Source organism: Xenopus laevis, chromosome 3L, assembly GCF_017654675.1.
Source record: "Xenopus laevis strain J_2021 chromosome 3L, Xenopus_laevis_v10.1, whole genome shotgun sequence".
NCBI lineage: Eukaryota > Metazoa > Chordata > Amphibia > Anura > Pipidae > Xenopus > Xenopus laevis.
In genome coordinates, this window is record NC_054375.1 from 17658732 (window position 1) to 17683710 (window position 24979).

At 40.6% G+C, this 24979-nt stretch overlaps 1 pseudogene; it reads left to right on the forward strand.

The window, feature by feature from the left end:
* The first annotated feature begins 12499 nt into the window (after window positions 1-12499).
* LOC108710762 overlaps window positions 12500-24979 on the forward strand; it is a 45711-nt pseudogene continuing 33231 nt past the window's right edge.

Genomic DNA, 24979 nt, shown 5'->3' on the forward strand with positions numbered 1-24979 from the left:
TTTTCTGTTCTCTGAACTGTTGGTTCTGACTCCTGAAACAATGTACCTCTAAGCAACTTCCCATTATCAATTAATTCCTCATTCTCGCTATGTTTACAGTCATGTGTAACTGTCATAGTGATTGGCTCTTACTCTTTTTCTGTCCCTTTCTGTTCTCTGATCTGTTGGTTCTGACTCCTGAAACAATGTACCTTTAAGCAACTTCCCATTATCAATTAATTCCTTATTCTCACTATGTTTACAGTCATGTGTAACTGTCGTAGTGATTGGCTCTCACTCTTTTTCTGTCCCTTTCTGCTCTCTGAACTGATGGTTCTGACTCCTGAAGCAATATATCTCTTAGCAACTTCCCATAATCAATTAATTCCTCATTCTCACTAGGTTTACATTCATGTGTAACTGTCATAGTTATTGGCCGTCACTCTTTTCTGTTCTCTGAACTGCTGGTTCTGACTCCTGAAACAATGTACCTCTAATAAACTTCCCAATATAAATTACGTCCTCATTCTCACTAGGTTTACAGTCATGTGTAACTGTCATAGTGATTGGCTGTCACTCTTTTTCTGTCCCTTTCTGTTCTCTGAACTGATGGTTCTGACTCCTGAAGCAATGCGTTGCTTAGCAGCTTCCCAATATCAATTAATTCCTCATGGTCACTAGGTTTACAGTCATGTGTAACTGTCATAGTGATTGTATGTCACTCTTTTTCTGTTCTCTGAACTGTTGGTTCTGACTCCTGAAACAATGTATCTCTTAGCAACTTCCCAATATCAATTAATTATTTATTCGAACTAGGTTTACAGTCATGTGTAACAGTCATAGTGAATGGCTATCACTCTTTCTCTGTCCCTTTCTGTTCTCTGAACTGCAGGTTCTGACTCTTGAAACAATATATCTCTTAGCAACTTCCCATTATCAATTAATTCCTCATTCTCACTAGGTTTACAGTCATGTGTAACTTTCATAGTTATTGGCTGTCACTCTTTTCTGTTCTCTGAACTGCTGGTTCTGACTCCTGAAACAATGTACCTCTAATAAACTTCCCAATATAAATTACGTCCTCATTCTCACTAGGTTTACAGTCATGCGTAACTGTCATAGTGATTGGCTGTCACTCTTTTTCCGTCCCTTTCTGTTCTCTGAACTGATGGTTCTGACTCCTGAAGCAATGCGTTGCTTAGCAGCTTCCCAATATCAATTAATTCCTCATTGTCACTAGGTTTACAGTCATGTGTAACTGTCATAGTGATTGTATGTCACTCTTTTTCTGTTCTCTGAACTGTTGGTTCTGACTCCTGAAACAATGTATCTCTTAGCAACTTCCCAATATCAATTAATTATTTATTCGCAGTAGGTTTACAGTCATGTGTAACAGTCATAGTGATTGGCTGTCACTCTTTTTCCATCCCTTTCTGTTCTCTGAACTGATGGTTCTGACTCCTGAAGCAATGCGTTGCTTAGCAGCTTCCCAATATCAATTAATTCCTCATTGTCACTAGGTTTACAGTCATGTGTAACTGTCATAGTGATTGTATGTCACTCTTTTTCTGTTCTCTGAACTGTTGGTTCTGACTCCAGAAACAATGTATCTCTTAGCAACTTCCCAATATCAATTAATTATTTATTCGCAGTAGGTTTACAGTCATGTGTAACAGTCATAGTGAATGGCTATCACTCTTTCTCTGTCCCTTTCTGTTCTCTGAACTGCAGGTTCTGACTCTTGAAACAATTGTCGCTTAGCAACTTACCAATATCAATTAATTCCTCATTGTCACTAGGTTTACAGTCATGTGTAACTGTAATAGTGATTGGCTCTCACTCTTTTTCTGTTCTCTGAACTGCTGGTTCTGACTCCTGAAACAATGTACCTCAAATAAACTTCCCAATATAAATTAAGTCCTCATTCTCACTAGGTTTACAGTCATGTGTAACTGTCATAGTGATTGGCTTTCACTCTTTTACTGTTCTCTGAACTGCTGGTTCTGACTCCTCAACAATGTATCTCTTAGCAACTTCCCAAGATCATTTAATTCCTCATTGTCACTAGGTTTACAGTCATGTGTAACTGTCATAGTGATTGGTTGTCACTCTTTTTCTGTCCCTTTCTGTTCTCTGAACTGCAGGTTCTGACTCTTGAAACAATGCGTTGCTTAGCAACTTACCAATATCAATTAATTCCTCATTCTCACTAGGTTTATAGTCATGTTTAACTGTCATAGTGATTGGTTGTCACTCTTTTTCTGTTCTCTGAACTGTTGGTTCTGACTCCTGAAACAATGTACCTCTAAGCAACTTCCCATTATCAATTAATTCCTCATTCTCGCTATGTTTACAGTCATGTGTAACTGTCATAGTGATTGGCTCTTACTCTTTTTCTGTCCCTTTCTGTTCTCTGATCTGTTGGTTCTGACTCCTGAAACAATGTACCTTTAAGCAACTTCCCATTATCAATTAATTCCTTATTCTCACTATGTTTACAGTCATGTGTAACTGTCGTAGTGATTGGCTCTCACTCTTTTTCTGTCCCTTTCTGTTCTCTGAACTGCAGATTCTGACTCTTGAAACAATGTGTCGCTTAGCAATTTACCAATATCAATTAATTCAAAGACAGGGGGTTTTTTAGTTACAAAATTATGATCATAAGATTGATAAGGGTTTTACCTTGACGTGGTATGGTGGCTTATCAATCTTATGATCATAATTTTGTAACTAAAAAACCCCCTGTCTTTGTAAATACATGCATCTGCATAGATTACTGATATGACAGGGTCCAGGGAATGTGCATTGATCAATTTTTCTTCTTTTTTTCTATGTCTGTAGTTAATTTGGCCAGATCAGTAGCACTTCCAATGTATTTTAGTACATTTTTATTTAGCCATGGAGTGCTCTCACAATTTTTCCTTTTTGTATTTTGTATTGTAGCAGATTTATTCTGTTTGGAAGTTCAGCAGCTATGCTGCAGGCCAGGCTTCCATGTGGTTGTAGCACCCCCATACCTGTCTCTTTAAATGGTGGAACAATGCGTTTGGAAATGGGTGTTGGTCTGGGCAGTTTCTCTCTCTTAAAAGCCGCAAGCGGGGGAGGATTAATCTCATGGAACCAATGCTGGGGTCTAGGTTGTCTCTCCCCTTTGAAAGCTAATGGCGGGGGAGGACTAAGCCCTATGATGAAAACCAATGCCCAGGTCGGGAGACCTTATTTTTCAGGTAATGCTCTTATGCCGGGAGGCTTTAGCATTTGAAATTATGACCAGAGGTAAATAGTTAGGGACCGCCATATGGGTTTTACCTTGACGTGGTATGGTGGCTTATCAATCTTATGATCATAATTTTGTAACTAAAAAAACCCCTGTCTTTGTAAATACATGCATCTGCATAGATTACTGATATGACAGGGGACCAGGGAATGTGCATTGATCAATTTTTCTTCTTTTTTTCTATATCTGTAATGATCAAAATAAACATTTTTTTTATGACTGTATTGCAGAAGGTGAGCTCTTGGGGGGCAGAAAAAATCATCTTGGGAGGAGATGCCATCGTGGTTTGGGACAATTTCATGGACAAGTCAGGTAAATCCACCATCCATTCATGGACCAGAGCACGGCCTCTACATACGTTATGTGACACCTTACAACTATATGACACCTATAGACACATACATCCTATAACCAAAGACTACACATTCTACTCAGTTGTACACAAAAAACATTCGAGATTGGACTATATATTTGTATCACAGACGATCCTGCAGACATTAACTAATGCCACAATAGGAAACTAATGGGACACCTCAGATCACGCCCCAATCTCAATTAGTTTAAAATTGAAAACGCCCCAATCAGGTTCATATAATTAGAGGTTCCCGGCTTACCTGAGCACCAATGAAGACTTTCAACTGTTTTCTGCAAATTATGTGGATGATACTATAGACCATTGGGACAATCCACAACTGCTATGGGCAGCGGCAAAACCGGTACTAAGAGGGCAGATAATTTCGTATTTAATAAAGCAAAAGAAGTCATACAATGAGAAATATACCCTTCTACAGAATCAATTAACAGAACATTACAAAACCTTTAAAAAAACAAATACAGAAGAGGACAAAAATCAATACAAAGAGATGAAAACACTTTTTGATACTTTATTGACTGGAAGGGCGTATAATACATTGAGCCACACAGCAAATCAATATTACAGATATGGCAACAAATCTGGAAAATTGCTAGCATGCATAGCAAAAAAACAAACTCACACCACATACATACAAAAACTTAAAACTGCTGATGGACACAAGATTCCAAACAAATAAGACACATACTGTCAGAACATTTTAAAACACTTTATGAAGCCCCAGTACATGATCCCAACAACGGTCTAAAATTTTTACAGGAAGCTGGTCTTACAAAATTATCAGTCCAAGATCGGGAAATCCTAGATGCCCCTGTATCAGAAAAAGAAATCAGATACAATTTGACATTTAAAGAACAGGAAAAACACCAGGACCAGACGGGAGATTGGATCCTCCACAGAGATCTCTATACCACGATCTCTTTAGATCAATATGCAACTGAAACTCGCTCCCTAAATTATATACTACATTCAGCAACAAACAAGATCCCACCACAATAACGTAACAACCCTCTGTTTTTGGATACATATAAAGCCTGGCACGATGTTAGAAAGAAACAAAAACTTTCACCAACTATTTCCCCATACCAATCATGGATAGGCAATGATAACTTTCCTATAGGCAAACGAAATCCTATTCTTTCACAATGGAGTGAAAAGGATTACGTAACCTAAATGATATTATGGATAACAAATATGCAATATACTTCCAAGAAAAACTGAAAGAAAAATTCCCATTCACGACATACAACACGTGTTTTTAACTCTCCAAATTCTCCACTTTGCAACAAGTGTAATTAGGAAAATCCCTGAGACTGACAAAACTAACCCTTTCAACCAAATCTGGAAAAATAGACATACAAAACAAACAACCTCACAACTTTATCAAATAATCAGAACGCTAATTGATATAGACAATGAACAAAGACCGGGCTTTACATGGACCACCGTCATTCCAAACACTACAACTTCCGAGATTTTCCAACAACACACAAATGTTATGAAGCTACTTCCAGTCAGTAGATATCAGGAAATGGCTCTCCAAATACTTCACAACTCTTACTTAACTCCAGCCAGGAGATATAAAATGGGAAATCTGCCCTCTGACAACTGCCTCAGATGCCAATCACCCAAAGCAGACTTGATCCATACTTTAACTCATTCAAAAACTTTTGGACGGATGTAGCAGAATATGGTGCTCAGATGATTGGTAAACCTTTTCAGGCACAATTAGAATGGGCAGTGTTTAGTAACGATACAACTTACACGCAGTTAAGAAAAACAGACAAGAACCTGACTGGAAAACTGGCAGCAGCTGCTCGGAAGACAATATTGCTTTGGCTGAACAAGAACCCCCCCTCCATTACGTTAGTAAAACAGAAATTACACTCTCTTTCACTTGGATTGGCTAAAAACCATGACTAAAAAAGAGCAAAACACCACAACATTTTTCAAGTTATGGACACCTTACATAGAATCCTTACCAGTACAAATTAGACACCTCACAATACAAATATTTCAGTGTACAACATGGTATGACACAGCATTACTGACAGAACTGCCATTGGTCATGGAATCGTCCCAAAATGATAGTGACCAGCCACAAGAACAGAGACGGTCAAGCCATGAACCCCCCCAGGAGCCACCTAATAAACAGGTTATTATCCTCCTATTTACATACTTCTTAGTAGGGTCTTATATGCTGTTTATCATTAGAGATGATAGTTTATATTGTAATATAGTTGATATTGTTATTATGACATTGCATACCGGATACGTTATTTTAAAAGAACATTACAAGATCTTACTGTCCTGTCATGACTACATAAATGTTCAAACTCTTTGAATAAAAACAAGTTTAAAAAAAAAAAAAGCGAAATAATTCAAAAACACAAATAATAAAACATGAAAACCAATTGCAAAATGTCTCAGAATATCACTCTCTACGTCATACTAAAAGTTAAAGGTGAACAACCCCTTTAAATACTGTAAACTTATTGGCTGTGCTCTTGGTACAGCATGCCTGCACTAATAAACTGCAAGGGGAGAACCCTGCATTAAATCGCCTCGTGTGCCAATGTGTTTCTATTTTCACTGATTGAGGGGAGAAGCCGTACTCCTGACACTGTGCACCGGACGTTATCTGTCTAGGATTCTGTAAGAGTGTGCGCTGTCTCATCTGTATTCTCATCTCTTGGTACACTCCCCCTATCACATAATCATCATGCTGCAGCCCCTTGCTTGCTATTAAATAATGCATAATCTTATTGGATGTGCTGTATGCACATGTTTTTCCTGTATCACCTACCTATCACCTACTTGGCTCCCAGTACACATGCAAAATTATGCTGTAAGTTTATTTATGATATTCAAATAACAGTCCTCATCAGTTTGTATCCCTGATATGTTCTGTCAGACTTTAGACCTTCCTCAACTTGGAAATGTAATGCTTACTCCACTTTTCCCATAGGGCTGCCCAGTTTCTGAGAAAAATGGCTGATCCCCAGTCGATCCAGGAGTCACAAAATCTGTCAATGTTCTCGGCCAATCACAATCGGATCACACAGGTTAGCACCTTAAACTAGTAAACTATTCCAGATTCAAAATAGGTCTTGGAATTTGAGGTACAGCGAGGCCCAACTAGCCCTCCACAGGCCCAATAAATAGTGACTGTCTATGGCATCTTACAGCAGCCCCTCTAGCATTTGCTTACATATTTGGCTAACTAACTATATTAGAAACATTTTTTATTTTGCACAGACTGTTGTTTACCTAGATTTTATTTTTATACTGAACAATTCCTTTAGGCATTGAGCCTTTGCATGTGATTTGGGGCTTTGGTACTGGAACCCATGCTGCATTAAAACAGCCCTCTTAGGTGGTGAAACGCACCAGGATTCGGCTCACTTTTTTGTTTCACTAAGGGCCACTATCAGAAATCATGGGGCACTAAAGGAACAGTAGCACCAAAAAATGAAAGTGTTTTAAAGTAATGAAAATATAATGTACTGTTGTCCTGCACTGGTAAAACCGATATTTAATGTATGTCTCTTAGCATCCTAGCAGCTGTTCTGAGAACTGATTTTTCAAATAAGGCTTCTGCCGCTGACTTGACATAAAGCCTATAATGGTTTATGAATGTCTTCCAAGAAGACAAGAAAGCCACTGAGCAAATGTGGTCTGTGGACAGGTCTGACTCAGCTGCCCATAAAGTTGCCATTGACCTAATTGAGTGTTTCTTCAACCCACTGGGTATTTTGAGTCATTTTGAGGTCTAGGCTCCCTTAATTATGGATATCGCCCATCTGGAAAGTATAGCTGTTGAGGCTTGCTGTCCCATTCTTGGACCGACTGGAATGATAAAAAGCTATTTTTTCTTCTGTAATTGTTCAGTTCTGTCCAGACAGAGTTTAAGACATCAAGCAACATCAAGACTGGCAAGTCTATCTTCTGTTGTCTGCTTCATTATTGGCAATGTAATCTCTTGACCAATATTACGTACAGAGACTACTTTCAGCAAAACTTGGATTAAGCCTAAAAGCCCATAAATGGTTCCTCAATTGACAAGGCTCCCAATTCACATTCTCTTTGCAGATGTTATAGTAATTAGAAACAGAAGCTTAAAGGATAAAAGCTGTAAACTTGTTTCTTGAATTGGTTCAAAAGTTGAGGAAGTAAAATATTCCAGCACCACCAGAAGATTCCATTTAGGAAAAAAATGTCTTTGTAGAAGTCTCTCCTTTAAAGCAGTCTGAAAATACTGCATTATCAGGGGTTCTAGAGCCCAACGTTTTTTTGTGAAAGCTGACAAGGCTGCCACCTGAGTCTTTAAGGCACCGACACTTAGTCCTTTCTCGTATCCTGAACGAAGAAAGGACAAGATATCTAACATATAAGTTTCTCCTCTCAGCCTCCATGCCATCAGTTTCAAATTCTGAAGGGCTGGGTGAAGGACTCTGCCCTGTATCCATAAATCTGATCTCTGCGGCAGTGGTCATGGATGACCGCAACTCAGTTCCAACAGGAGTGGAAACCATGGTCCCATGGGCAAGATGGCACATGATGGCTCAAGGCCAATACGGGATAATCGCTATGACTGAGGCTCTTAGCCCCCAGTCTTTTTCAGAGTAATGGTAAAATCAGAGGTCCAGTTGGAAACATGTACAGTAACTGTTCTGGCCAAGGACATGTTAGGGGATCTGTGCTTTCACTGCAGAATTGAGAAAAACCTTGATAGCTTTGTATTTTCTGATGAGGCCAGTCCAAAACTGGACAGCCGAACGTTTGCACGACTTGCTGAAACACCTGGGGATTTAAAGACCATTTGTGTCTGTCCAGAAATTGTCTGCCAGAAAGTTCTGCTTTCCTGGCAAATACACTGCTGTAAAATCATTCAAGCGCCTCTCTGCCCATAGCATGATTACCTCTGTTTCTCTTAAAAGAACCAGACTTTGTGTTCCTCCCTGCTTTGCTATGTAAGTTACTGCAGTCTTGTTGTCCATCAAAATCTTTACCTGATCTTTACCAACGCCCCTGATCTTCTGTGCCAAAGCTACCAATGCCTCTCATATGATCGGTATGTGCAGATAGGCATCTGCTAAATCTATCGATATCATCCAGTCTTTTGGCTGAAACACTTTCATGATTGTTTTAAGGAATCCATCCTGAATGCTTTTACTAATGTATTTGTTGAGAGCTTTGAGATCTAATTCAGGCCGGAAACCACTGGTTGCCTTCTTGACTAGAAACAATGGGAAATAAAAGCCCATTCACTGCTCTTATTTTTTATGGTTTCATTTGTGCTTTTAACCATACAAGAGTTTATAGAAAACAACAAAAGTGAACCATCACATTTTACAGTAGCCAGTTCTGCAAGTAATATTCACATTCAGCATTACATATTGAGAGTTATCAAGCTTAGCCCAGTGGGTGCGATTATTGGGGCTATTTGGGCTAGGGGGCTACTTGCGTCACTGCATATAGGGTTATCTAATCAATTTGTGCTTCTGGATTTGCCTCCAACCAAGGGATCCAGACCTTTTTCAAATTTCTTTAGACAACCTCCTCCCTCATAAGTGAGTTTAATCAGTGGAAGAGTTTTGTTAATTAGTTTTATCCAGGCCGACACTGAGGGGGATTGGGGAGCCATCCATTTGATCATCAGAAGCTTCTTTGCGTAGAATAGTAGCACTAGGACAAACTAGGCAGTATGTCTTCTACTAAGCAGGCATACTTCTGGGGTGCAGGGGCCTTGGAAGGCTAATTCATCAGACTTATATTTCACTATAGATTTCCAGTAATTATTGCTCTGTGGGCAGGTCCAAGTCATGTGGAAAAATGCTGCTTCCCCTTCCCCACATTTGGTACAGATGGCCCCTGGGTTTCTTCTCATTTTTTCCAGTTTGCTAGGGGTAATATAAACTTGATGCAAAAATTTGAGTTGAATAAGTCTATCTTTTAAAGCAATCAGGTCAGAATAGATGGAGTCCGTTGCCTCCTCCCAGAGTTCATCTGTTATTGTTGGTAGGAAAGATTGCCATTTGGGAAGAGCATTATCAAAGGGTGAAGGGCATGTTTTGAGTAGTGCTTTATAGAGTCTGGAGGTCAGTTTACTACGCTGTGGGTTCTTAAGGATCAGCTCAAATGTGGGTGTAGAGTATTGCACAATTAGGTTCGAGAATTGGGACCGAAATGCGTGCCGTAACTGCATGTATCTATATAGTTCTATGTCTTGATGTTCTGGCCTGTCTATAAGTTGGTTGATTGTGGGAAACTGATTTTCCACTAGGAGATCTCCCAGGAAGTTGCTGTTCATCCAAAGTGGAAGGATTGGGGGGAGCAACCCAACACCTTGCATGCGGCTCTCCATGCCTTGAAGGGAGTTGTAATTGTTGAGGGCCGTATGGGTCCCTCTAAAGATGTTTGCTCAGATCACATCTATCTGGGCCAACAAAACTCCCCGCCTATCCTGGAAAAGCCTGACAGCACCAGTGGAACAGGGTGGCCTGGCACTACCTCACCTATATCTATACTTCCTAGCAAGCCAGCTCTATCACATTCATACTTGGTTCCACTTGGAGGACGAAGATCCTGGCTTAGTCCTATTAGCAACCTTGGCAGGCATCAGAAACCTCCCCTACAGAAGTCTATCGTATTATGCCATACTGGGGAATTGTGAAGTCGATAGAGTTGCTTAGGTAGATAAATCATTTTGTAAAGGTTTACTCTACCCCAGAGTGTGATCGGCAACTGTCCATATTGAAAGTGCTGATTTAAACTGCTATATCAGGGGTTCCAAATTATCTGCGATGTAGTGTGAGATTTGGAAGGTAATTACTATACCTAGGTATTTGAAGCTTGTGACCCATTGTATCTCATGTTTCAGGAGAAGGGGCCGGTTTTGGGTCGATTGGGAGTAAGACTGATTTGGTTTTTTTGAATGTGAGGCCCGAGTAAACTGTTCCAGTATTGTGAGTGCGGATTTGAGGGAATCATACGGGTCCGCTAAGAACAGGAGGAGATCGCCCATGTAGAGAGCCAACTTGTCTTCTAGTGGTCCTCTACGGAGGCTGGTCACTTGATTAGATTGTCTTATTAGAATGGGTACTGGCTCAATGGCCAGGCCAAAGAGAAGGGGGAGACAGGGGGCTTCCCTGTCTCATTCCCCTGGCCAGTGGAAAGGAAGCTGACAATGAGCCATTAGTTTTGATTCTGGCTGTTGGTTTTTTGTAGAGAAGTTTGACCCAGCTGATGAAACTAGGGCCTATGCCAAATTGTTTTATGATCTCCCAAAAAAACAGCCATTCCACTGAGTCAAAGGCTTTTGTTGCATCTAGGGAAACAAGAGCTCTAGATCCTGGGTTATCATGTGTAATTTGTAGATGAGTGTGGACTCTCCTAAGGTTGTTGGTGGTTGATTTGCTAGGGATAAAGCCGGATTGATCCAGGTGGACCAACAAGTTGATAATTTTTGCCAGCCTTGTCGCCAGGATCTTGGCAAATGCTATGACGTCAGCGTTTATCAGCGATATGGGTCGGTAGGACTCGCAATGCTTGGTATCTTTCTCTTCTTTATGTATTAGGACTATTACTGCTTCATAAAAGGAAGGAGGTAGAGTCTCATTGTCTATCGCGTATAGGAAGGTTTGGTGGAGATGTTAGGGTAGACTTTTCCTTTGGAGTTTGTACCATGCCACTTGGAATCCATCTGGGCCTGGTGTTTTGCCTTGTGGGAGAGCAGCCACCGCTACTCTAACCTTCTGTAGTGTGATTGGAGTGTCTAGGGCATCTGCTTCTTCCTGCAACAGTCGGGGGAAGGTGATGCTACATAAGTAATCTTCCAGTTGTGATTGGGTATAATTGCCATTGGATTTGTATAAGTTGGAGTAATATTGTAGGAGTACCTCCTGTATCCCATAGGGTGTGGTTATAGCTTGTTGCTATGTATTGACAATTCTAGGTATGCATGTTTGAGAGTCTCTGGAGTTAGCTAACCATGCTAAGAGTTTCCCGGCTTTATCTCCTTGGTCAAAGATTTGGTGATTAGTATAGAGTAACCCTTTTTTAGTCAGTTGAGTGTGGGCCAGTTCTAAGTTTCTTTGGGCATTGGAGAGGGCAGTGTTGTTCACTGGTGTAGGATTGTCGATGTGTGTCTCTGCCTGCGTTAGGATGTGTTCTGAATCGTTTACCTTGTCTTTGACTTCTTGTCTGGCGGTTGCTATTGAGGCTATTAGGACCCCGCGGGCTACTGCTTTGGATGCCTCCCATAGTATTCCCGGTGGGGCTGAGGCTTGGTTAGTTTCCCAGTAACTGAGGTACTCCTCTGGGGCCCTTTCTCTAACCAGGGAGACTGTAAGCCATAGTGGGGATAGTCTCCAGCTTGTGCGTTTGTCGCCAATGTTGGGAAATATTTTAATCATTAGACATGAATAATCAGAAAAGGCCCTAGGTAGATATATAGCTGTTTCTACAATTTGGCAAATATCTGCAGATGCTAGGGCCAAATCTATCCTGGAGAGGGTACCATGAGTGACTTGAGTGGCATGAGTGGTGCTTGGTTTGCGGGTGCTTCCATCTCCAAACTTCTTTAAGGACTAGGGCTTCTGCCCATTTGGATAGGTTTTGGTTGTGGGTGCTCCCATGATGGGGTCTATCTATTAATGGGTCCAGGGTGGTATTGAAGTCGCCCAAAATTCACATTGGTGCTGTTGGGAAGGAGGCTAGGACCGTGGTGATATGGTTGAGTAGCGTTATTGAAAAGGGGGTAGGGAGGTAGATATTTACCAGGGTGAGCAATTGATTATTCAATCTGCATCGGAGGACTATTTCGGTCCGAATTATCAATTCAAAAGAGATGCTTTTTCCTGACCAGAATGGAGACCCCACGAGAGTAGGTGGAGAAGAGGGCATGGTAGGCGTGTGCCACCCATGGTTTCTTAAGGGACAGCAACTTTTGCCCCGTTTTTGAATTTTGAGTTTAATCCCCTAACGTTCCAGGAGATAATCGATAGACTCTGCATTTTGGGGATATTGAAACTGTTTAGTTAGATAAAACTCATTCTGGGGTTCAACCCACTGAGCATCAGCATATGAATGTCACCTTGAAAATCAGGCAGGCTGGTAATCAATCAGATAACAATTTCACATGCTTAGACATGACGGTTCAATAGATATATAAGGAAAGAGTTGAAGAAGAGAGATGAGAGAGTATAAGGTGGTGAAAACAGTAGTATGAGTAACAAGTATAACCCTGCAAAAACCCAAATGTCCCTCCCTTGCCCACCCACCAACTGGGGTGGGCCTTAGACCCAAACTGTGGTAACTTTAACTGAGGAGAAGTATTGGTGCTTGTTCTGACTAGAGTTACTTGTCTCTATATAGACACTAGAAGTAAATTGCCCATTCCAAGTTGCAGGGGTATCCAGGGAAGGCTCTCATTGGGGCCAATTATTGCTATTTATAGGGGTTGAGATGATTGTTTAGTCCTGGCCCATAGTTAATGTTGTATTATGGTCGCTGGCCTGGTATGAGCCAGTGACTTTGGAGGCATATACTAGATGATTGAGTAGTGTTGTGTTGAGAAAGGCCTCAAGTGCCACCTTTAAATAAGGATGACTGCAGGCACTCCTATGTAGTTAGTTCTGTGATATAAGGACCCAGAAACAGCAGGGGGCCCTCCCCCATGAAGTTCATCTCCCGTTGGACGGGGAAGGGATTTTTCCCTTCAGTATTTTTGGGAAGGCCCACCACGCACGTTGTTGCGACGGAGTCTATTCTCAAGGTCCTCCACTTTTGAGGATACCTCTGTAAGCTGTTTGGCAAGGCATGCTAAAGGGAATTAGCAGTCTTTCCGTGTGGAATTTAGACTTCGGATGTTAGGAAATATGGCAGGATTAAATGCTATTGACGTTCAGCAAGAACGCGTGTTCTCAGATCGCCATCTTGACTCCACCTAATGCCTGCCTTTTACTAGACTGGATAGCACCTGTGATGGAATAAAGTAATGTTTTTCAGGTAATTGATGAAACTCCTGAGAATACCCCATGAGAATGAGCTCCAGAATTCACTGATCCTTGATCAAGGCAACCCAAGTTTTTGAAAAAAAAACCAAAACACAACCTTCCTCCAATCTTGAGAATTTAGGCTTGTGAATTCTTATAAATTTTTAGTATCTCCTCTTCCCAAGGATCCACCTCAAGATCATGACCCTCTCCAAAGGGAACTCCACGGACCATCTTTCCACAATGTACCTCTTCCAGACTCTCTTCCTGGATGATAGGCCCTCTTGGTGACTGGGTCTTAACAGGAAATCTGTCCTTCTTCCCCAAAAACATATGCTTCCCAGATTACATTTTAATTATTGTTTAATATAATTTGTCACCAAAAACGGAAAACACAAAGATTATTCTTCGAAGAGTTGTCAGCTGCCCGTGGCCTCAGCCATAAGGCTCTTCTCATTAACTGATAAACCCATTGCTTTTGCCAGTCGTCGAACCGAATCTACAGATGATTCCACCACAAACTCTGCAGCCAACTTTAATTCTTCCAAAGCTAGAATTATCTTCTCTCTCTCTATTCCTTCTCTCAATGCTTGCTCTATGTCTCCCAACCATACCGACATTGCCTTTGAAGTGGAAGTCAGGACTACAGCAGGTTTCAGTGCTGCTCCAAGTATAGAATACACCTTCTTTGGGTCATTCTCCATTCTCCTATTCATAACATCTTTAAAAATGGCTGCATCATCTACCGGTAGTGTTGTCTTTCTTGCTTCCAATTAGCGCAATCAAGGTCGGACTGCGGGGCCCACCGGGACTCTGCCTCAGGGTCGCGCATGTGTTTGAAAGTTGGTGCACATGCACTGTTTTTGCCGCGACTGGCAAAGAAAGGAAGAGACGCAGGGAAGAGAGGAAGAGGCGCAGGGTGTGGACCTAGGCAGGCCCATTCTAACACTAAGCACAATCCTCCTTCTTAAGGGGGTAAATCTTGTTAATCCTAGCTTGCAAGGCCACTCTCTTCTCCAATTTTGCCCATTCTGTTGAAATTAATTCTTTAATTTCATCTGACAAAGGAAAAGATGCATTCTTCTTAGTTAATGAAGGTAAATCCTCCTTGTCTTCCAAGCTAAGAGCTGACTTTACCGATTTAATCAATTGATTTACAAGCTTTGTGCACTGTGCTCCTCTGAAATGTCACTGTATTCTAAACTAAGTTACTCTGGGAATTGGGCTTTGAGACTCCTCTTGGTTAGAGGATTGCCTGTAAGCCAAGAATACTGTTAAGCATTTTCTTCCCCTTTTAAAATATTCCTCCACTAAAGCAAAAAATAAAATAAAAAAATACAGCCTTACCTATACACCGATGATGTGAACAGCCTTCAGTGGGCAGATCTGACATGATGGGGCAGCTGGGGCAACGCAAAAATGAAATGTTGAGCACAGCAGCTTCTTCCTGGACTGACAGATGCTAAACATTGATTTATGGGGTGCCGTTTGTCCCAAATACATTCTGTGTACAAAACTATCCCTAATACACAGAATGAATGTCTCTCAAGTATTTGTGACCATACACAGATTAAAAAATATCGAAAAGACTTATTTCTATTAAAGAATGAGAACAAAATCTGGGTAGTGCACAAAAGGATGTCATTATGTCACAAAGTCCATTCTGTACATTTTAATATGCAATCTGTCGCACAAATGTATAATCTCCATGTAATGGACTCACTAATGTGCAAAGTTACTTACAGAATGAATTATGTAAAAAAAACTTGGACATAATATGTAATAGTGTAACTTACTAGTGCATGTCAAGCTAGATTTGAATGACAAAATAGATATTTGTGACAAAAAGCAAAATTTTATAGTACAGGATTCATTCTTTCCACAAAATGAAAGTTTTGTTTCACAAAACAGATAAAATAAGCATTCTGTGAAGCAACACTGTCAGTCACATTCCTGAACCAATAAGAACAAAGCTTATTGCCATATAACAAACAAGATGAGAAATTGCCAGCTCTGCTCCACATGGCTGCATCATCCCTAAGGCATAGTATCTGGCCTGCTATAGAGGGCGCTCTCTAATGTCCCCTGTCCTGCACAGTAATAAACATGAACAAACATTTCCTAAAAGGGCTGCTGTTAAACACTACAAGTTTATAATTTGAAGTTTTTACAAATGGCTGAGAAATATAATGCTGGACGTATAATGATTGTAGAGAAAGAAAAGAATGCAAAACATAAATATGATCATTTAGGTGATTGGCTATTCTTATTGTAGTAACCTGCTTGTGTGGCCATTTTGGTTAAGGGCATTCCTGCTGTTTTGCCATTGTCTTATGATTCATTCCTGTTCCTGTTTCCCTCTTCCTGTGTAAGCTGAGAGCAATAATGGGACAGGCCACACCCACCTGCCATGTTGTAATAAATGTACCAGAAGTTACTGTGCTTGTCTGGCTGTTTTGCCTGAACTAACACAGCAGAATCATTTAATCCACTACCAGCCAGTTTATCACAATTATATCTTGCAGCCTAACCGATCACAGGCCTAATATCCCTTCAATAACATCTGACAAGAATTTGACACGTTTCGTTTCGCCAAAAATTTGCAGCCGGTGAAATGTCGCAGATGCCCATTAAAATCTATGGGCGTCAAAAAATTTTTGTTGCGCGTCGAAATTGTTTTGACGCGCGTCTTTTTTTTTGACACACGCCGCCATACAAGTCTATGGGCGTCTATGAGCGCCAGCCACTCATAATACATATATAATATTTTCCTTAGTGTGAGTTCACATTTTTGCTACAAGACTGAGCTGCTGATCTCCATCCGCCAGTGGGTCACTCAGCAGCTTTACTGAGCCACATATACCAGATTAGTCCAATGGGAAACATTCACACATGGGTAGTCTTTGCTCATTCACAAACTGTTACACTGCTTTAACAATGCTGCCATAGTGATGAAATTGAAGTTATGAAATAGTTAAACTACAGCTAACTATGTGACTAAGAAACTGCTTATAAGGCCCAAATATCATACTATACAGACTGTGTTTGTATCCCCAGTGTCTGGAGTGGCTGACTAAAGGTGGACATACACTGGCCAATAAAAGCTGGCAAAAGAGCAAGTGGGCACTAGGGCCCACAAACAGATCAGACGAACATCACCCTGTGTCCATACTGGGGCAAGATCTGCTCGTTTGGCAACCTCTCCACTCCAGACAATGGGGACTCACACACAGTCCGTATAGTATGAGTAGGATTATAAGCAGTTTCTTGGCGTTTCCATCACTATGGCAGCTTTGTCAAAAGCAGTGTAACAGTTTGTGAGTGAGCAGAGACTACTCATGAGTGAAGTTTTCCCATATGGATCAATCTGGTAAAACAGCTGAATGACCGACTGGCGGATGGAGTTCAGCAGCACAGTCTTGTTGAAAAATTCTGAACTCACTCTAAGTAAAATACTGTTTTTCTAATTATATTATTGTATGACATGCACCTGGATTGCTGCTGGGCAAGGAACTCCACAGTTCAGATTTGACAGTATTTATAATTCAATGTCCCTAATTAGCGATGGACAAATCTGTGCCTTGAAATTCTCAAGACAGCAAAAGTTCACAAAATGCAATGGTCGTCAAAATAATTCTGACCCGTGTGTCAATTTTACTAGCGCCAATTTTTCATTTTGATGCAGTGGAATTTTTGCCGGCAGATTTTTTGCCGGCAAATTAATTTGCTTGCGATGACATGTGGTAGTTCTCAGCGAATTTGTGTCTGGCGAATTTATTGGCCCATCACTAACCCTAATTACCAAGGCTACACATTGTACTACATAGACTTTAGGGGTCATTTATGACTACAGTTGCCATGTTTTTTACCACAATGCAGATGAGATGTCTGACACAGACAGAGATGTCTTTCAGGACCCTAAAATGACTAGTGGTTGACTTGTTTTACCAATATTTATTGAAATTGTATATGAATTAGGGCCTTATGGGGCCCATACACCTCCTGGTACATTTATTACAACATGGCAGGTAGGTGTGGCCTGTCCCACAGGACAGGAACAGGAATGAATCATAAGACAATGGCAAAACAGCAGGAATGCGCTTAACCAAAATGGCCACACAAGCAGGTTACTACAATAAGAATAGCTATAACACCTAAAATGATCATATTTATGTTTTGCATACTTTTCTTTCTCTACAATCATTATAAGTGCAGCATTATATTTCTCAGCCATTTGTGAGAACTTCCAATTATGAACTTGTAGTGTTTAACAGCAGCCCTTTTAGGAAATGTTTGTTCATGTTTATTACTATGCAGCACAGGGGACATTAGAGGGCACCCTCTATAGCAGGCCAGATACTATGCCTTAGGGATGATGCAGCCATGTGGAGCAGAGCTGGCAATTTCTCATCTTGTTTGTTATATGGCAATAAGCTTTGTTCTTATTAGTTCAGGAATGTGACAGTGTTGCTTCACAGTTATTTTATCTGTTTTGTGAAACAAAACTTTCATTTTGTGGAAAGAATGAATCCTGTACAGGTACTATAAAATGTTGCTTTCTGTCACAAATATCTATTTTGTCATTCAAATCTAGCTTGACATGCACTAGTTAGTTACACTATTACATATTATGTCCAAGTTTTTTTTACATAATTCATTCTGTAAGTAACTTTGCACATTAGTGCGTCCATTAGATGGAGATTATACATTTGTGTGACAGATTGCTTGTTAAAATGTACAGAATGGAGTTTGTGATACAATGACATCCTTTTGTGCACTAACCAGATTTTGTTCTCATTCTTTAATAGAAATAAGTCTTTTCTATATTTTCTATATTTTTTAATCTGTGTATGGTCACAAATACTTGAGAGACATTCATTCTGTGTATTAGGGATAGTTTTGTACACAGAATGTATTTGGGACAAACGGCACCCCATTAATGTGCTACTTAATTTTTTACACCTCAAAAGAATGTATTTTCACTTCAGTTATCACAGAATGGTTCTTCTGGGAAGATTACAGATGAAATATTGTCTTTTTGCTGGCTGGTTATGGCTGCTACTCGAAAGTCTATTTTTTTGTGTTGGATTAAAGATAAACCCCCTTCTTTGAAAGATGTAATTTCATATTTACATAAGTTATGTATGCAGGAGGTTATTAGATTTAGGATGGATGATTCTATTCAAAGAAATAAAGTTAAATACAGATGGAAAAAAAAAAAAAGGAATGTATTACTCCAGAACAAAGAAATGGCTGTTTTTAGAGATTTGCAAGAGATACTACTCGTAATAGTTGAGAGACATTCATTCTGTGTATTAGGGATAGTTTTGTATACAGAATGTATTTGGGACAAACGGCACCCCATAGCAAATTATGTTATAACCATGAACAGTTGGCTTAGCTCTAGGATTTAATTTGGTCGTTATTGAAATAGTTGGCTAAGCTGAGCCAAACTAAACACAATCAACATTGTTGTATTTCACAGTCCTAATTATTTAAAGACGACATCTTTGTACATCTCTGTAGTTTTGTCCTCTTATTGTATAGGTATCTATAGAGGCCCCTGGTGGAAATAAAGAAAGATTGATTAAAATTCTCCTAAGCTGGGGCAAACTAGCAGAGCCAGTTCCCTTTGTAGTGAAGAAAAGTAACAACATTTTCACAGGGAGTCCTTACCAAATGTAGTGATAATTGCTAGCCTGGCTGGTAAAAGTGACCCCTGGAGCCAAAATTATAGCAACGGGAACATAAAAGAGACCCTTCCAACAAAAGGTGGCAACCCTAGTTTCTAGGATCAAATCAGGTGACACAAATGACATAACAAAGATATGTATGAATGGCTTGGGGTAGAGGGGCCTACTGTTACTACTGAGCACATTCAGGACATGTAACAATTGTATATTCTTCCCTTTGCAGGTGATGGGATTTGGCCTGTACCTGATGGACGGTAATGTCAGTAATATTTACAAACTGGACGCCAAGAAGAGAATTAACCTCAGCAAAATTTACAAATTCTTCAAGGTGATGTATACAGGTTTTACTAAGACCTGCAAAGGATGACAAAAGTACCTTATGTGTACTGAAAAGCTGCATGTTAACCCAAAAAGTTAATTGATGTAAATGTTCACAGTGCTTTTCAATCACTATTGCAATTTATATTCATCTTCTGTTTTTATTGGATTCTGAGGATATTAGCAATTTTAGAACGTGAATACAAGGCTGAAGGCTCAACAGCTCTCTGACAGAGAGTCAGCAACCCTATTAGACAGTTCTGGACACAGAGGGATTCATTTTTAAATACTGGACAGATTTGCACCTGGGCAATAACTCATAGGAACCAATCAGTTATTTGCATTTTGAAACCAGATTTTGGTAGAACAACAAAAGCAAATATCTGAGTTAATGGAAAAATGCTAATTTGTCCTGGATTTATAAATTACCTCCTCTTAAAGACAGCTGTTGAGCCAAAAGCCTGGTATTAGCAGGTTAAAACTGCTAATATCGCAGAAACTGCTAAAAATATAAAATGAATGTAAATGGTAAAAGTGCTCAAGGGAGCACTTTACATCAGTTAATTTATGGGGTTGGGATCTCCTATAAATTGCAAGCAGAAGGTGTTAAAATAATTAATTCATTTGTCTCTGTTCCTGACATCTTTTTCTCCCTGCACAAAGGGGGTAGTGTAATTCTGTAACAACTGTAATGCAAATGTTGCCCTTCTTTCTTCAAAAAAAGACTTCAATGCATTGTGCTCAGTACATGTGATACAGGAGCTGAAACTGAAAAAAGACACAAATTCAACCCTATACTCATTTAATTCCAAATGAGTTCCTAACTGACATTTTCTGGAGTATAGAGGGGCTGTGTTTGTGCTACCATGTATATGTCTGTATGTATGTGTGTGTGTGTGTAACGTGTGTTTTTTGAAGAGAACCGTTATACGTTTGTCTGAATGTGCAAGCACCTCTCACTTCTCTCTTGCAGCAGTTGCAGGTGGTGCCCCTGTTTGGTGACATGCAGATAGAGCTGGCCAGATACATTAAGACCAGTGCTCACTATGAGGAGAACAAATCTAAGTGAGTGCATGCCATAATGTGTCTTGGCTCTCTGTGCAAAAGTGGGATTGTTATCTATGTAGTATTAATGTCTTACACTACACAATAAGCAGCTTTTGGTTGTAAAATGCCCAAATTCTGGTCCCTTTACTGCCAAGAGCTACTTTTACTAACTGGAGTGTGTTATGCACTACAACTACTAAACCTGGCCATTTGTTGATAATGGTACTGCTCCAGCATATTTTATTGCGTCAAGTTTGGGGGTTTACTTGGAGATACAAATGAAAGACTTGGAAATAACAGCATACAGACACAGTTTTCAAATAACAGAGGTGGGATTTTTGTTTTCTACAGTAAAAGAAGGGTGCACTCATGGCTGGGAGATGACTTGTTATTGCTTAAGCCAAGCAAATATTCTGCCATTTTCTTGATAGCCTGGTGACCAGAGGGCATTACAATTGTGTGTCTGAGTCACAGCCAGTCTGCAGGTACTTTTCTTGGGACTTCAAGTAGGATGCAGGCCTGTATTACCTATCATTTTTGTACCTGGTTCCCACCTACCAGAGTAAAGTCACACCTGCAAGTTATAGGGGCATCACAGTCATAGGTCATACAGTGACTTCATGGGGGACTAAATGCAAGTCACCAGGTGCAGGTGGGTCAGAGTTCAACATGTCTTGGTCAGATACAGGTCTGCACTAGGTCCATGTATCTGATATTCAAAATACATTAGTATCTTTCCCCTACGCTTTCAATAACTCAATTCATTTCTAGACTCAACTACATTCAGGAAATGCATTTATTAACAGCCATTGCAGATAACAAAAAAGAAGTTTTTGACGATATATGGCAACCTTGGGAGAACTTTAAGAAATCCTCTGGTTTTTTGCTTTTGTTTCCTTAACTTAATTTCTTCCCACGAGTAATTCTACTTTTTCAGAGTCATTGAGAATACAACCTGTCATAACACACCGGTTTCCCAGTTAGGGAAAACTTAGCAATTTGAGAGCCACCCGTTTATTCTCTTGGTAGTCGCGCTATTGCCTACCCTGCTCTATTTAACTATGCAGGTTTCCTTACTCTTCCCCTTTTTTTTTTTTTTTTTTTTTTTTTTTTTTTTTTTATTATTTACTATTGGTTTTGGTTTATATTCTTTGCCTTTTCCTGTTGTTTAAGTGAAGTTGTAATACTTACCTTATGCTTTTGCAAGTTCATACTGTTGTAATGTCTTTCAATGTCTATTACATATGAAGCACCAAATGTGAAAAATGACGCAATGACAAGATTGTACTGTTACCATTTTGTTCACGAAATAAAAAAAGATATGTTAAAAATACATTAGTATCTATAAAGCAAGGAGGGAGCCTTCAAGGGAAACTAAGCTGCACAATTCAAATTCTTTTACTCTTTTATTCCAGGTAAAAGCTAGGCTTGGGTATTTACTAATAAAATAAGTTGGAGCAGTAGCATATCTCAGCATGGCTGTGGGAATAATTGCAGCATTGTATTGTAGTATTTGCATCTCTGGAAGACTCAGTTATAATTAGCTGATCCGGGACAATTTAGCAGGCTCTTATGTTGGCAGCTATACCAAAGATATTACCAGCGATTTGCAGAATTCAGTTGCAGAATTCTCTACTCTGTATAATGTACTACAAGTGTGTATGTGGGTAGGATAGATCATCTGTGTAATGTTTTTCAGCACAGACTATGAGGCTCATTTACTAAGACCCTAGGCAGAAGTACAAGGGGCTCATACAAATTACAAATACATAGTAACATAGTAACATAGTAAGTAAGGTTGAAAAAAGACACACGTCCATCGAGTTCAACCTTTTTTTTTATTTTTTTTATTAACTACCTATCTGCCAGTTGATCCAGAGGAAGGCAAAAAAAACCATCTGAAGCCTTTCCAATTTGCCTTAGAGGGGGAAAAATTCCTTCCTGACTCCAAAATGGCAGTCGGACTAGTCCCTGGATCAACTTGGACCATGAGCTATTTCCCATAACCCTGTATTCCCTTACTTGCTAAAAAGCTATCCAACCCCTTCTTAAAGCTATCTAATGTATCAGCCTGTACAACTGATTCAGGGAGAGAATTCCACATCTTCACAGCTCTCACTGTAAAAAACCCATTCCGAATATTTAGGCGGAACCTCTTTTCTTCTAATCGGAATGGGTGACCTCGTGTCAGATGGAAAGACCTACTGGTAAATAAAGTATTAGAGAGATTATTATATGATCCCCTTATATATTTATACATAGTCATCATATCACCCCTTAAGCGCCTTCTCCAGCGCGAACATCCCCAATTTGGCCAGTCTTTCCTCATAGCTAAGATTTTCAATACCTTTTACCAGCTTAGTTGCCCTTCTCTGTACCCTCTCTAATACAATAATGTCCTGTTTGAGTGATGGAGACCAAAACTGTACGGCATATTCTAGATGGGGCCTTACAAGTGCTCTATACAGTGGAAGAATGACCCCCTCCTCCCTTGACTCTATGCCCCTTTTAATACAGCTCAAGACCTTATTTGCCCTTGATGCTGCCGACTGGCATTGCTTGCTACAGCCAAGTTTATCATCTACTAGTTGCCCAGGGTCTGTGTGTGCTCTGGATTACAAATCTGTGAGACGTGCAATTGCAGTTTCAGTGGACACAGGCAAGTGCTGTCCTTGCCAGCTGCCATAGAGCAGGAGGCAAGTATAGGGCTACTATTGCAGCTTGCATCCACGACTACTCCCTAAGTTCTGCATCTGAATGACACCCACATGCATCGCCCATCCTGCCCCTCATGAATACAGCTCTGCTAAATCAAGACAGTACTGTTTTTATGACCCGGCTGCAGGTAACAATGTTCCAAAACAAAGCTTGAAGACTTCTGGCAATCCTTTTAGGCTGGAAGGCAGGGTGCAAAATCCAAAAAAATAGTCAAACTTCACCTGTTTTTTGCACTTTGCTCCTTGCCTTCCACTTTGTGACCACACACACACATATATATATATATATATATATATATATATATATATATATATATATATATATATATATATATATATATATATATATATCCTGGGATTCTGCACCAGGGCAGGACTAACCCACTAGGGTTCCAGGAGACTTCCATATTTAATCTACCTATTCAGCTATTTTACATTCCTTTCCAGCACCGTGTTTTTCTAATATACAGACTATTCTGACTGGCCTGCCAGAGTACCAGCGGATATGTAGGCTTAAGTGTGCTTAACACTTAATAGCAGGCATGGGAAGGTTGCTGTAAAGAAAGAGTTAATTTTATATGCTTACCTGAGGTCGAAAATTGCAGTCAGTGAAGTCCCTGGCTTGATTGAAGGTCCCGGGCGACAGCTGGGTAGAAAAGAAAGGCGATTGGTGGTTAGCAATCACGTGACCTAAAAGAAGGGGTATAAAAGCCGGTTCGCGGCTAGCTTACCTGTCAGTCGGCGAAGATCGATGAAGGAGGAGCATCGTCAACATGCTGTCCAGATTTGCCGCTACAGTCACATCGGAACCTCCGCCGCTCACCGCTGAGGACGTCCTACGATGGCTTCAGGAGAAGGCGGGTCTGGAAGAAATCAAGCACGTCATCGTGGGTTGCCGTCAGGAGCTTCAAGGCGATTCCGACGAGAACTCCGCCTGCCAATCAGAAGACACTTCCGGGTCCCGCAATCAGCCAATCGGATCGTCGCCTACGAAAAGAGGAAAAAGAAAAGCTCCGGTTAAAAAAGCCGCATTCAAGAGTCTTCCGGCGCAGAGGAAGAAGCTGTCGGCCGCCGCTCCACGGAAGAATCTCCGCACCCCAGCAGCATCAAGCAAGACTGTTTCCGCTTCAGGCAAGGATCTTCAGGGACAACTCCGCTCCACTTCAGATGGTCAGACGAGGTCTCCGCCGACGCTTCTCCGCTCGGATCCTGGGACAAGTCAAGAGAGGCCAAGCACGTCATCGGAGTCTGCTAGCAACGTCCCCAGATGGCCGGCATATTCACCACCGCAGACCTCTTCGCTGACGGAGGTTGAGTTTGGGATGGCATTGGAGGCTGCCATGGAGCTCCAGCGCACTGATGCAAGTGTCTTTGGGGCTCAAAGAGCTGGGCTCGCTACTTTAGCGATGCCAAACACTTCTAGCCATCCTACAGTGGCTAGGGCAGCCTCTGTTCCTCCCTCCCAGCTCAGGTCGGCATTCAACATGATCCACAGCCACAGGCAAGTGTGGAGCAGGGTTCAAGACTACTACAAGAACTAGGTAATATATTTAAAACTTTAATTAACTCTAACTCTC